This window comes from Molothrus ater, chromosome W, assembly GCF_012460135.2.
Source record: "Molothrus ater isolate BHLD 08-10-18 breed brown headed cowbird chromosome W, BPBGC_Mater_1.1, whole genome shotgun sequence".
NCBI classification, from domain to species: Eukaryota; Metazoa; Chordata; class Aves; order Passeriformes; family Icteridae; genus Molothrus; species Molothrus ater.
The window spans coordinates 9,723,936-9,734,862 of record NC_050510.2 but is presented as its reverse complement, the minus strand read 5'-3'; positions in this window follow the sequence as shown (position 1 = coordinate 9,734,862).

The window sequence follows — 10,927 nt, the reverse complement described above, 5'->3', positions numbered from 1 at the left end:
AGCCTTCTGCTCTGCCTGGTACTGTTTTAGTGCATTAGCAACTATCCGCCAAGTTTTAGACAACTTTTTTGCAGTTTTACACTCATCTAACACAGCTTCCCACAACTTATCCCCAAACCTACGCCACTCTAACTCCTCAAAGACCTGATTGGGATCTGCAAAGCACCCTTTTGCAACTCCGTATGCAAGCAATCCTGGGAGTTCTTTTCCCAGGTCGATACCCTGTAATCCCCGCTTTTGTAAAAAGCATTTAAAAAGGTCATACGCTGCTTGTCTCTCCATTACCTTCTAATTTAGTCGTCAGTGCTGTTGCAGCCCTTGCAAGACGTCAGCGGAGCTTAGTCAGCCGAGACCCTTCTCTAAGGTTGCTCGGGACACGGAGCCCGCTCTTTCACCGGCCAAGACTCTTCTCTAAGGTCGCTCGGGGATGCGGAGCCCCCTCTTTTGCCTCCCGTGCTGCGTCAGGACCGACACGGAATACTGCACCGGACCGTGGCTCGCAGGTTCAAGCTCTCTGTAGGGTCCCTGTTCGGGCACCATTTGTCACGGTGAGGGAAACTTGGACGCTCAATATGAGTGTATAGCAAGCTTCGTTTATTGAAGAGAGCATCAGACTCTTATGCACAACAAGTAATAAGCTCATACATATTCTGCAAGCTAAACAATCTATTGGCTATACTACGATATCAGGTCTTCCTCATACCTTAGGGGTTACATCTTTCTTTTCTCATGTCTCTCTCACTACTTGTTACTGTACTACAGCTATGCTCAAGGACACAGTGTTTTGCAGGTGCAGAGACCCAGATTAGCTGCATCCTCCCGATTCTTGGTCCAGAACGTGGCCCCTGTCACGTAGCCATTCGTCCACACTAGCCCAGGCCCAGCCAGGGTCTTCTGGGGCTCGGGAGCAGCCCCGGGCTGGGCTGGCTGGGCCAAGATTCTACCACTGTTGAGGCTCACCCGCAACCACTGGGCAGGGGGAAGGAGTACCCACCAGTCCCTGCCCCGGTGTGCTGCTGCTGTGTTTTGGCCTGGCTGCTGAGATCCTAACCACTCCCCCCAGCCCAACCACAACTCCTGCCACAGGCTACTGAGCCCGGCTGGAGTCACATGACAATCTGCAGGCCCCAGACAAGATATTAACTCTTTCAATGCTTCAATCCTCCTTTGAGTGAGAGAAAAGGATAGAGTGCAGACACTGAGGTCAGTGAAGAGAAAGTCAAGTCCCAGATGGGAGGGATGAGGAGATGTCTTAATCTTGGGGCTGAAATCCTCTTATAAAACTATGGAGAAGAATGTAATTGATACATCAGACTTTTTTCCCTATATCTCATTAAAGAAATATGGGGGGATGGATTGTTCAAACCTGTGCTGAAGCAGGCTAATGTTGAAATAGCTGTGAATTTAATAGGAAGTTTGAACAGAGACAGAGTGATGAAAACCCAGTGCCCCCACAGAGAGAAGACCTCTGTTCTCAGAGATAGATAAAGAGAACCTTTGCTTTCGAACAGCTCATCCTTAAAATAGTACCCCGTAACTTGACATGGCCCATAAACACAACTGTAGGAAAAGCTGTGAAAAATAGGAGGGACTTCACGATTGCAGATTTTCTGGACAGCTGCTATTTGTGAAAATTAGAAACTGAGAAAGAACTATTGTCTTGTGGAGCAGTCTCCATAAATTAACAAGAAGGCCTTCTCCCCCAAGTGAACTGAAGAAAGACTATTCTAGAAGTGATAAACTGACTGAATTGTTTCTGCATGTTGTTAATAAGAAAGAAAGGTTGAAGGGGGAGGAGAAGTGTTTTAAAAGTTATTCTGAGTTTTTTTTCTTTCTTTTAGTTACTGGTAATAAAGCTTTCTTTATACCCTTTTAAAGTTTTGAGCTGGCTTTAGCCTTCCTCCTAATCCTATCTCACAGCAGGAAATGAGTAAGTATATTCTAATAGGTGCACGGGCATTTAGCCAGCACTGAACCCACCACATTAATTAGTGTGTTGGCCAAGAAATCTCAAATTGGCAAACCAAAACCACTATACCTTGCTACTTCCCTGATGTGGAAAAGGTTACCACTGGAATGAAAGACTCTAATCCTCTCATCCTGCAGCAACTTCTGACACAGGGCTTGTTGTCTTTTGAAACCACTTAGGGAATTTATATAATTGTAATGTCCCAGGCCTGGATTTATATACCTTCTGTGAAGGAAAATTGGCAAATTTAGGTATTGTTAAGTCATTTTTTACTTTTGTTAAAAACTAACTTCATATTTTCATTAAATGGCTGTTCATTAGAGAAATTTAAGGTTAGCTGTGTGATTGTAGTATATTTCTGGATCCAGATAGCATTAATACATAATTTTTTTATAAAAAGGTTTAGTTGTAAGATAATTATTTAATCTTACTTATACGCATTTTTTATTATATTAATAAAGATTTGCTTGTATGTATTTTAGGGAAACCCTCTCAGTCAAGACTTGAGGCTCTGGCCAAGCCCTAGCCCTGGCTGACTGGGGATTATACCATCAGACCCAGGTATTTCTGCATTACAAGTGTAATCAAGTCACTTTGATTTGCTGATTTGGTCTTACAATAGCTGGACCCCCTTTTGAGGTAAACTTGGAAACCTTTCTCAGAAAAGGTTCTCCAGGTCCTCACTGTGAAATGGGGCTCCCCAGCAATGGCAGACTCTAGGTAATGGTAAAGTATTTAGGCAGTTGTAAGTATTACCTCACTGATTTTTGCTCAGTAGTGCTTGTTGTTTTATTAGATGTATTGTTTTATTGTTCATGGTAAGAAAAGTACATGTTATATTAAACACTCTTCTGAATTTAATAGATTGGAATATGTTTGTGTAATAGTTGTTAAAACAAAAAAGAGGGAGTGCAGGGATGGTATATACCTCCCACAAAAGCCTAATGTTGGGAGTTATAGATGCAGACTATACTGGACAAATATGTGTTATGGTATCAACATCTACTCCTGTAACCATTCCAGCTAAAAGTCTCATTGCTCAACTTGTACCTTTTAAGTCTTGTGTTCCTAAAACAGATGCAAAGCTGCGAGGAAACTGAGGCTTTGGATTGACGGGAGGACCCCAAGTATACTGGACTCAGGTCATATCTGTTTGAAGACCAAACATGGTTTGTACTCTTACAATGCGTCAGGCAAATTCGTCCCACATCAAGGTTAGCGGGATGATAGATACTGGAGCAGATATTACTATCATATCTGCTAACACATGGCCTCAATTATGGCCTACCACAGTTGTAGGATCTGTTGTTGCTGGCTTAGGAGGTACCACACAAAGTTACCTAAGTAGTAAACCTGTGCTGGTTGGGAATCAAGAGGACAGACAGCCATGGTCTGTCCCTATGTTGCTGCTGTGCCACTCAACCTATGGGGAAGAGATGTCTTGTCAGCATGGGGAATTTTGGCTGGGAACGGATTTTTAAAAGGGCCACTGTGCTGAAGGGCATAAAGAATTCTACATTAGCCTTGAAGTGGCTCACTGAACGACTTATGTGGGTTGATCAGTGGCCCCTTGAAAAAGAAAAACTAAATGTCCTTAAATTGTTAGTTCAGGAACAATTAAAACAAGGACATATTGAGCCATCAACAAGTCCATAGAACACTCCTGTGTTTGTGATTAAAAAGTAATCAGGTAAATGGAGGTTACTCCATGACTTAAGAAAAATTAATGCAGTTATGGAAAGTATGGGTGCTTTACAGCCTGGAATGTCATCCCCAACTATGATACCTTCTACCTGGGATATTTTGATTGTCACAGTTTGACATGGGAGGAATTTAGGGAAGTGATGCAAAAGCTTTTTGTGTAACTAACAGTCTGTTGAACCACTGAGAAGCTGGACACGCCTCTGTGAAAGACACATGTTAAGGATGAAAGAAACCCGAGAACTTGCACTTTCTTTCCCAGCTGGCAAGAAGATAACACAACCTGGGCCCACTGGGTCCCATCTTGGCCAGGCCTGGGAAGCTCGCCGGGCCCCATCCCATGCAGGGCCAGGCAGACTCTGACGTGGGGGGCCAGACCCCTCTCTGGGGGTTCGGGGAACTCCGAGCCCTGTCTTGACCGGGCTGGGCCCCAGCAACTACCAGGCAGGAAGGCAGGGGAGGCTGCAGAGCCCTGGCCAGAGCAGGGCTAGCCGCGGCTGTTAAGATTTTGCCATCAGGTTCCCTCCCTCCAGAGCAACTGAGGCAGCCCTTCAGCCAGTGCAGAGTGGCCCTGCGACTGGAATTAAATGCAGAGAAAACCAAAGACCGACCATAAAACTGATCTTAACACAACCCCAGCTGCAACTCCCACCACAAGTTCCCAGTGGGTCAGGTGACATATTAACTCTTTCAGTGCTTCAATGCTCCCTTGAGTGAGAGAAAGGAACAAGATACAAGCATATGAAAGAACAACATGAAGACATCATGGTCAGTGAGGAAGAAGTTAAGTCCCAGATGGGAAGAATGAGAAGATGCCTTGATTTTGAAGTTGAAATCCTCTTGTAAACTATGAAGAACAAACTCTTTTTCCTTATAATGCATGAAACTATGGGGAGATGAAGGGTTCAAATTAATATTGAGCAAAGGCCTCCATACTAAAAAAAAGCAGATATTAAAATAGCTGTAATCCCATGAGAAGTTTAAACAGAGAAAGATAAAAAAGTAGTCCTGTACTCCCAGGAGAAGATCTCTGTTCCCAAGGATGAAGATAATTTTAAAAATAAATAATATAAAGTATTACCTTTGAACAGCTCATCTTTAAAACAATACCCCATAAGTCAACATAACCCATAAACAAGCTGTGGGAAGGCTTGTAGAAAATATGAGGGGCTTCACAATAGCAGATTTCTCTGGGCGGCTGCTATTTTCATGAGAGAACCATGATAGAACTGGTTTCTTTCATCTTATAGAAAAGTCTCCATAACATTAACAAGAGGGACTTCTCTCCCTAAGTGAACTGAAGAAAAACTATTTTAGAAGTAGTAAACTGGCTAGAAATTTTAAATTTTGTTTCTATACATTATCATTGGGAAAAAAAGGTTGTGAGGGGAGGAGAAATATTCTAAAAAATTTGGTTTGATTCTTACAACTTTTTCCTTTTAGTTACTTTTAATAAAATCTTCTTTATACCCTTTTAAAGTTTTAAACCTACTTTGCCTTTCTCCTAATCCTATCTCACAACAAGAAGTGAGTACATTAGTGATTAACCTACACCAAACCCACCACACTCATCAGCACATTAAGAAATCTCAAAATTAAAAAAATCTTAAATTAACAAACCAAGACCACTACAAAAATTAAGTGTTTCCACCCAGTTTCAAACTGAAACCACCACAACTTGAAAGATTGTTTTTTCACTCTTCCTTTACATCCTGATGATATCCCAAAGTTTGCATTTACAGTGCCCTCTATCAATCATGCAGCACCAGTTGAACAGTACCAATGGAAAGTGCTGCCATAGGGTATGAAAAATAGTCCAACAATTTGCAATGGTATGTTGCACAGGTATTCTCAATAGTGAGAAAACAATTCCCAGGAGCATACTGTTATCATTATATGGATGACATTTTAATAGCAACCCCAACCAAAGAAGGCCTTTTGCAGATTCAGCCAAAATTTATACAAGCACTGCAAGAATTGAGAATTTGGAATTGCACCAGAAAAGGTGCAGCAGCAACCCCCATGGAAATACCTGAGAGTTAAAATATTAGATCAAACAATACAGCCACAAACGATACTATTTTCAACCGAGATTCAAACACTGAATGATGCACAAAAACTTTTGGGTATCATCAACTGGGTACAACCCTATTTAAGGTTAACCACCCCACAATTATCATCCTTGTTTAATATTCTTAAAGGTGACCCTGACTTAACTTCTCCAAAGAAATCAACTCCAGAAGTAAAAACCGTACTTCAAACAGTCAAGTGGGCCATAACAAACTGACAAGGTTATCAGATATGTTCTGAAATTTGTATTACAGTGTTTATTGTTATTGGCTTGGCACACCTATGGAACTTCGAGGGAAGGGTGATAGACAAGGAAGGCTCTAGAGAAAGGGGTGGGGTTACATTTGATGAACAAGGGAAGAGGTACTTCCAGGATTGGCAGGGGAGGGTCTGGAAATCAGGGAGGCGCAAGGGAGATTGACATGGGGACTGACATAAGATTAGGTGGGAAAATAGTAGTAAACAACTTCAGGGCAAAACCATTGGGGAAACCAAATGGGGTACATGGAACAAACCACTATAAACTCACAATAAGGAACACCTTAAGATTACAACAGAAAAACAATCTACCACATTTCAGTAGATTCCTTTTCATCTGCTATATGGGCCTCAGTTCATACTGGAGAAAAAAAGCTGTGATGTTATCGCACATTGGCGATTAGCCTTTGCTGTCCTAGGCATTCCCCATACTGTAAAAACTGATAATGGCCCTGCATGTCTCGCAGAACACTCAAAAGTTCCTGCAACTCTGGGGTTTGTCGCACCTCATTGATATTCCTCATTCCCCTACAGGTTAAGCCATTGTTGAGCATGCCCATGGCACTTTGAAGTGCATCCTCGAAAAACAAAAAGGGGGAATGTGTGGTGAAACCCCACTGAGAAGGTAGGCCAAATGTCTGTATATGCTGAATCATCTCACAGTATAGGCAAACTCCCAAAACCCTGTTATTTTAAATCATTTTTTTGTCACTGCAGTCCTCTAGTGACCTCCAGTTACCCAAGACTAAGGTATTAGTATGGGACCTCATTACCAAGAAAGTGGGAAGGTCCTTGAGACCTTGTCACCTGGGGGCACGAGTATGCTTGTATTTCTACAGATGACGGCATTTGATGGGTACCTGCCTGGTGTTTGTGCCCTGCTCTACGCTCTGCTCTGGAATTAGACATGATTTTGTGTGTCTACGGCACAACCAGAACAACTCTTTTGCACCTGCTTAGTGGGGATACCCCTTGAATGGCACACAAAATATACAAGTAATACAAAATGTTGTCGAAATGCGATGCTCTTCCCAGAACAATTGTAATGCTGCAACCCGCTGTATGGAGCTATGGGATCTTTGGGATGACAATATACCTGTTATTTCACTTAAACCCCAAGAGTCAGACATTTTAGGGCTATTATCAGCAGAAGGATGTGTATTTTTTAATTATACACCAGGACATGATATGTGGGACCAAATTGGAACAAGAAAGTAAAATGTTACCCCTGCTAGTTTCTAAATTAGATAGATTGGCTTGCTTTGTAGTAAAAAGAGTAAATGAAACTTCCTTAATTTTGAATGCTTTGGCTATAGATGTAGATAGCTTGTGGCATGCTACCTTGCAAAATCATGCTGCTATTGATTTTCTTTTGTTAGCTCATGGAAATGGTTGTGAAGAGTTTGATGGCATGTGTTGTATGGAGGACTTTCTGAGATAGATAGCTGGCTGGAAGGGTTAAGCTTATCAAGCCGGGTGAAGAGCCTGATTTGCAGAAAAGGAAACAAACTCCACCACCTTTGTGAAAGTTGTAAAGCCAGTATGTTTATTACAGGCTGGACACGTGGGAATTGTTCTCTTTAAATGACATGCGTGCCTCTGGGAACTCCAGATCTTTTTTGATCTCCCTCTCAAATACATATGCATGCAATTTCACAATAGGTTCATACATATTCATTCTACTGATTTCACATGACATTTGCTGCTAATTTTTTCTCCAAAAGAATTCCTGGGTCACCTTGCCCTGTTTTCTGCAGCAGTCTCTCTGTCTGTTTAAGAGTTCAAGGGGCCCTTCTTCCTTATCTCTGTCCTTCAGCTGAAGCAATTTCTTAGAGCATAGACTTTTTGCGAGAACAAGCAGTCAGATTAAATAGCTATGTTTGCAAGCTACAGACTTAATTCAAAGATGTACATTTCATCTAAATCAAAATGGATTTCTACTTTGGAAAATTTCCACTCTGTCTCAAGCCTCATTCAAACTGGGCTTATAATTTTTGTATTATCATAATTATTTCACTCATTGTGCCATGTTTGTTATCCTGTCTGCAGAGGGCCCTGCAGAGCATGATAAAGACCATCTTTGTAGTCAAAAAACAAAAAGGGGGAATTGTGATGGCTAACAGCTGGCCTGAAGGCCTCACAGTCACAAGTAACCTTGACCTTGACTTGATCAGCCTGTACCCATGAGGAAAGGAAGTAAATATCTTTAAGGAAGAAAGCACTGAGGAGTGGAAGGACTTAACTGCAGGGAACAGATGCTGGCCAATCTTTGGCGAACAAATATAGAGGCAGGTATTGGCCAGTGAGCTGGGTGGTAACAAGTTACTAGCCAATTGGGATCAAACACGTGATTTTTGAAAACCATATAAATGTGAGCTGTGAACAATAAAGATTGTTGTTGCCGCATGAACCTTGGAGTGTCATGTTGTGTCCGTCTCAACTGCGACACCTGAGACAGGAGCCTGTGCCATTTTTTTTTTCTCCCCACCACATTGCCGGCCATTGTGTTGTTTTTTTTTTCTTTCCCTGGCATTTTGGGTTTCTTTGTTCCGGTGGGGGGGGAGTGGGTAAAGTCTGACAATCCAATATCTAGCATTTATTCACCTCTTTTTTTCCCATGCCACATGGGCCCTCTGTCAATAAACAATTAGTGTTTTTTCAGTTTCATCCACTAGTATTCATTTTCTTATTGGCAGAAAGGGGTTGTTGGAACCTTTTTTTTTTTAGGAAACACTCATTCCAGAGTGGTTTTCTACTAAACTTGTCTCTAAACTGAGACACCATGGCATCTTAGTTTTTGTCACCAACTTCAAAAGGTGTTTCTTCATTTCTCCATTCATCCTTTCTACTTGACCTGAACTCTGAGGGTGCCAGGGGGTATGGAGGTCCCACTGAATTCTCAAAGCAGCCATAATCACTTGAAGGATCCCCCCGTAAAATGAGTTTCTGCCTCCACAATCCCATATCCTGGAATTATTTGTTCTAAAAATACTTTAATAACTGATGCAATAGTTGCTGAAGTGACCAAAAATGCCTCTGGCTACTCTGCCAGATGGCATACCCCTACCAGATGCCCTCTTGCCGGGGGCATCTCAGCAAAATACACCCAGCATCCTTACAAAGGACGTATAGCACAGGGTCACTTTCCTGCCTTGCAATGTCCTTTGTAGTTTAGCTATTAACGTAAGCCAGGCACCCCTCAATAGCTTGATTTGCTAAAACAAAAAGATCCAATGTAGTACATCTTGAGGAAGGCTACTGCCAATTTTCAAGAGCCACAATGACTCCCTCCATGGAGTTGTTTCAATATTTGCAGGCTCAAAGCTCCTGGCATGCATTGTTTACTGTCCTTTGTAAATCAATTCTCCCCTCTTTCTTCTGCTCCACCACTTTTTATTATCTCAAATTCCTCTGGTGGAAAAGACAGAACCACCAGCACTCTTGGCAATGAAGAGAGACGGGGAGACTTACTGGTGATCAGAATCTGATTTTACTGTGGGGTACATATGCTTATATACCATTTTAGGAAGGCTAGTAATTTTTTACTACAATGATTGCGTTAATTATCACATAAACAAACATACATTTTGCAACCTCTCTTGCTTGCAGAAGTTGATTCAATCCTCTTTCCTGTCAGCCAGTCTTGATTCAATCTTCAAAGCTCTGTTTGTTCTTGCCAAGGCATCCTGATAATCAGATATCTTATGTTAATCAGGTCCAAAGTACTCTCTGTCTTGTGTGCCCCAACACAGCACGACTCCCCCTTCCGTTCCCCCCCACCCTCCCCCACCGCCAGGGAACAAAAGGAGGATCACAGAGACCTCTGGTAAAAGTGCTGTTTTCTGAACCTCTCCATTAGCCAGTTGATTACCCATTGTTTATTCTGAGTACCCTGCCTGATGTCCCTGAACATGTATTATTTCTACCTCTTTTGCTAAATTCACCACCTCCAACAGGTGAGTAATTGAGCTCTCATGAGTGAATGTTTTTCCCTGCAAGTTAACAAATGTGTCTCCTCCCAGTGATGTCTTAGGATTTAGCTTATAAATTTTTCAGATCCTGTACTGCTTTAGTGTATAACTCTAAAATTCCATGGCCTACCAGCTACTGTTCTCCCATTTTATTCAGACAAAACCATTTCTCTCTAGGCCTGAAAATCAAGGACACCTTATTGTCTCAGGCCCCGAGAGATGTAAACAACAGTGAATTGGGAGAGGCAAACTTGGAGTAAATGACTTCATTACCTGAAACTGTAATTGGATGATTAACCCCTGATATGTAAATGGACAAACTTATAATTGTCTGGAAAACTCGTGACTGTCTTCCATCTTGGGTGTAGCCCCTGGGGGGCTTTTGACTGCCCAAGGTGTACCTATTGAAGGCCTTCAATAAATACTGGCTTTTATTATCTTAATTTTGTCTAGCCTCTGTTTTAGGCAGCCACTGCAAGGCATCATCAGCTTTCCAAACACATGTACTACCCCACATTCATACTTGGAATTTGTAAATATACACTATCTTTCCCTGATACACTTTGCGGGCTTTTTATAAAGGCATACCATTCTGTGGTTCATTCTGACCATGTGCGTGGTAGCTTACCCCCTTCTTGCAATTTCCTTCCCTTTACTATAATATATCAGATAACTCCTTTTCCTCCTACTATCCTTGAAGATTCATTAATAAACACCTTTTCCACATTTGGCAGAGGGGTTTTGTAAATCTTCTCTAGTTTGAGTCTGGAGATCTGTACTTGTATACACTCATGAGCCTCCTTTAAGGTTCTTTTCTCGGGACCAGTTAAACAGGAGGCTGGGTTCTCAATTCTAAACCCTCCTGTTCCATTAAACAGGTTTCATGCTGTAATAATCTAGTGCCAGTCATCCACCTAGAACTTGGTGACAGACTTTAACAATCCTGCCATGAGTTACC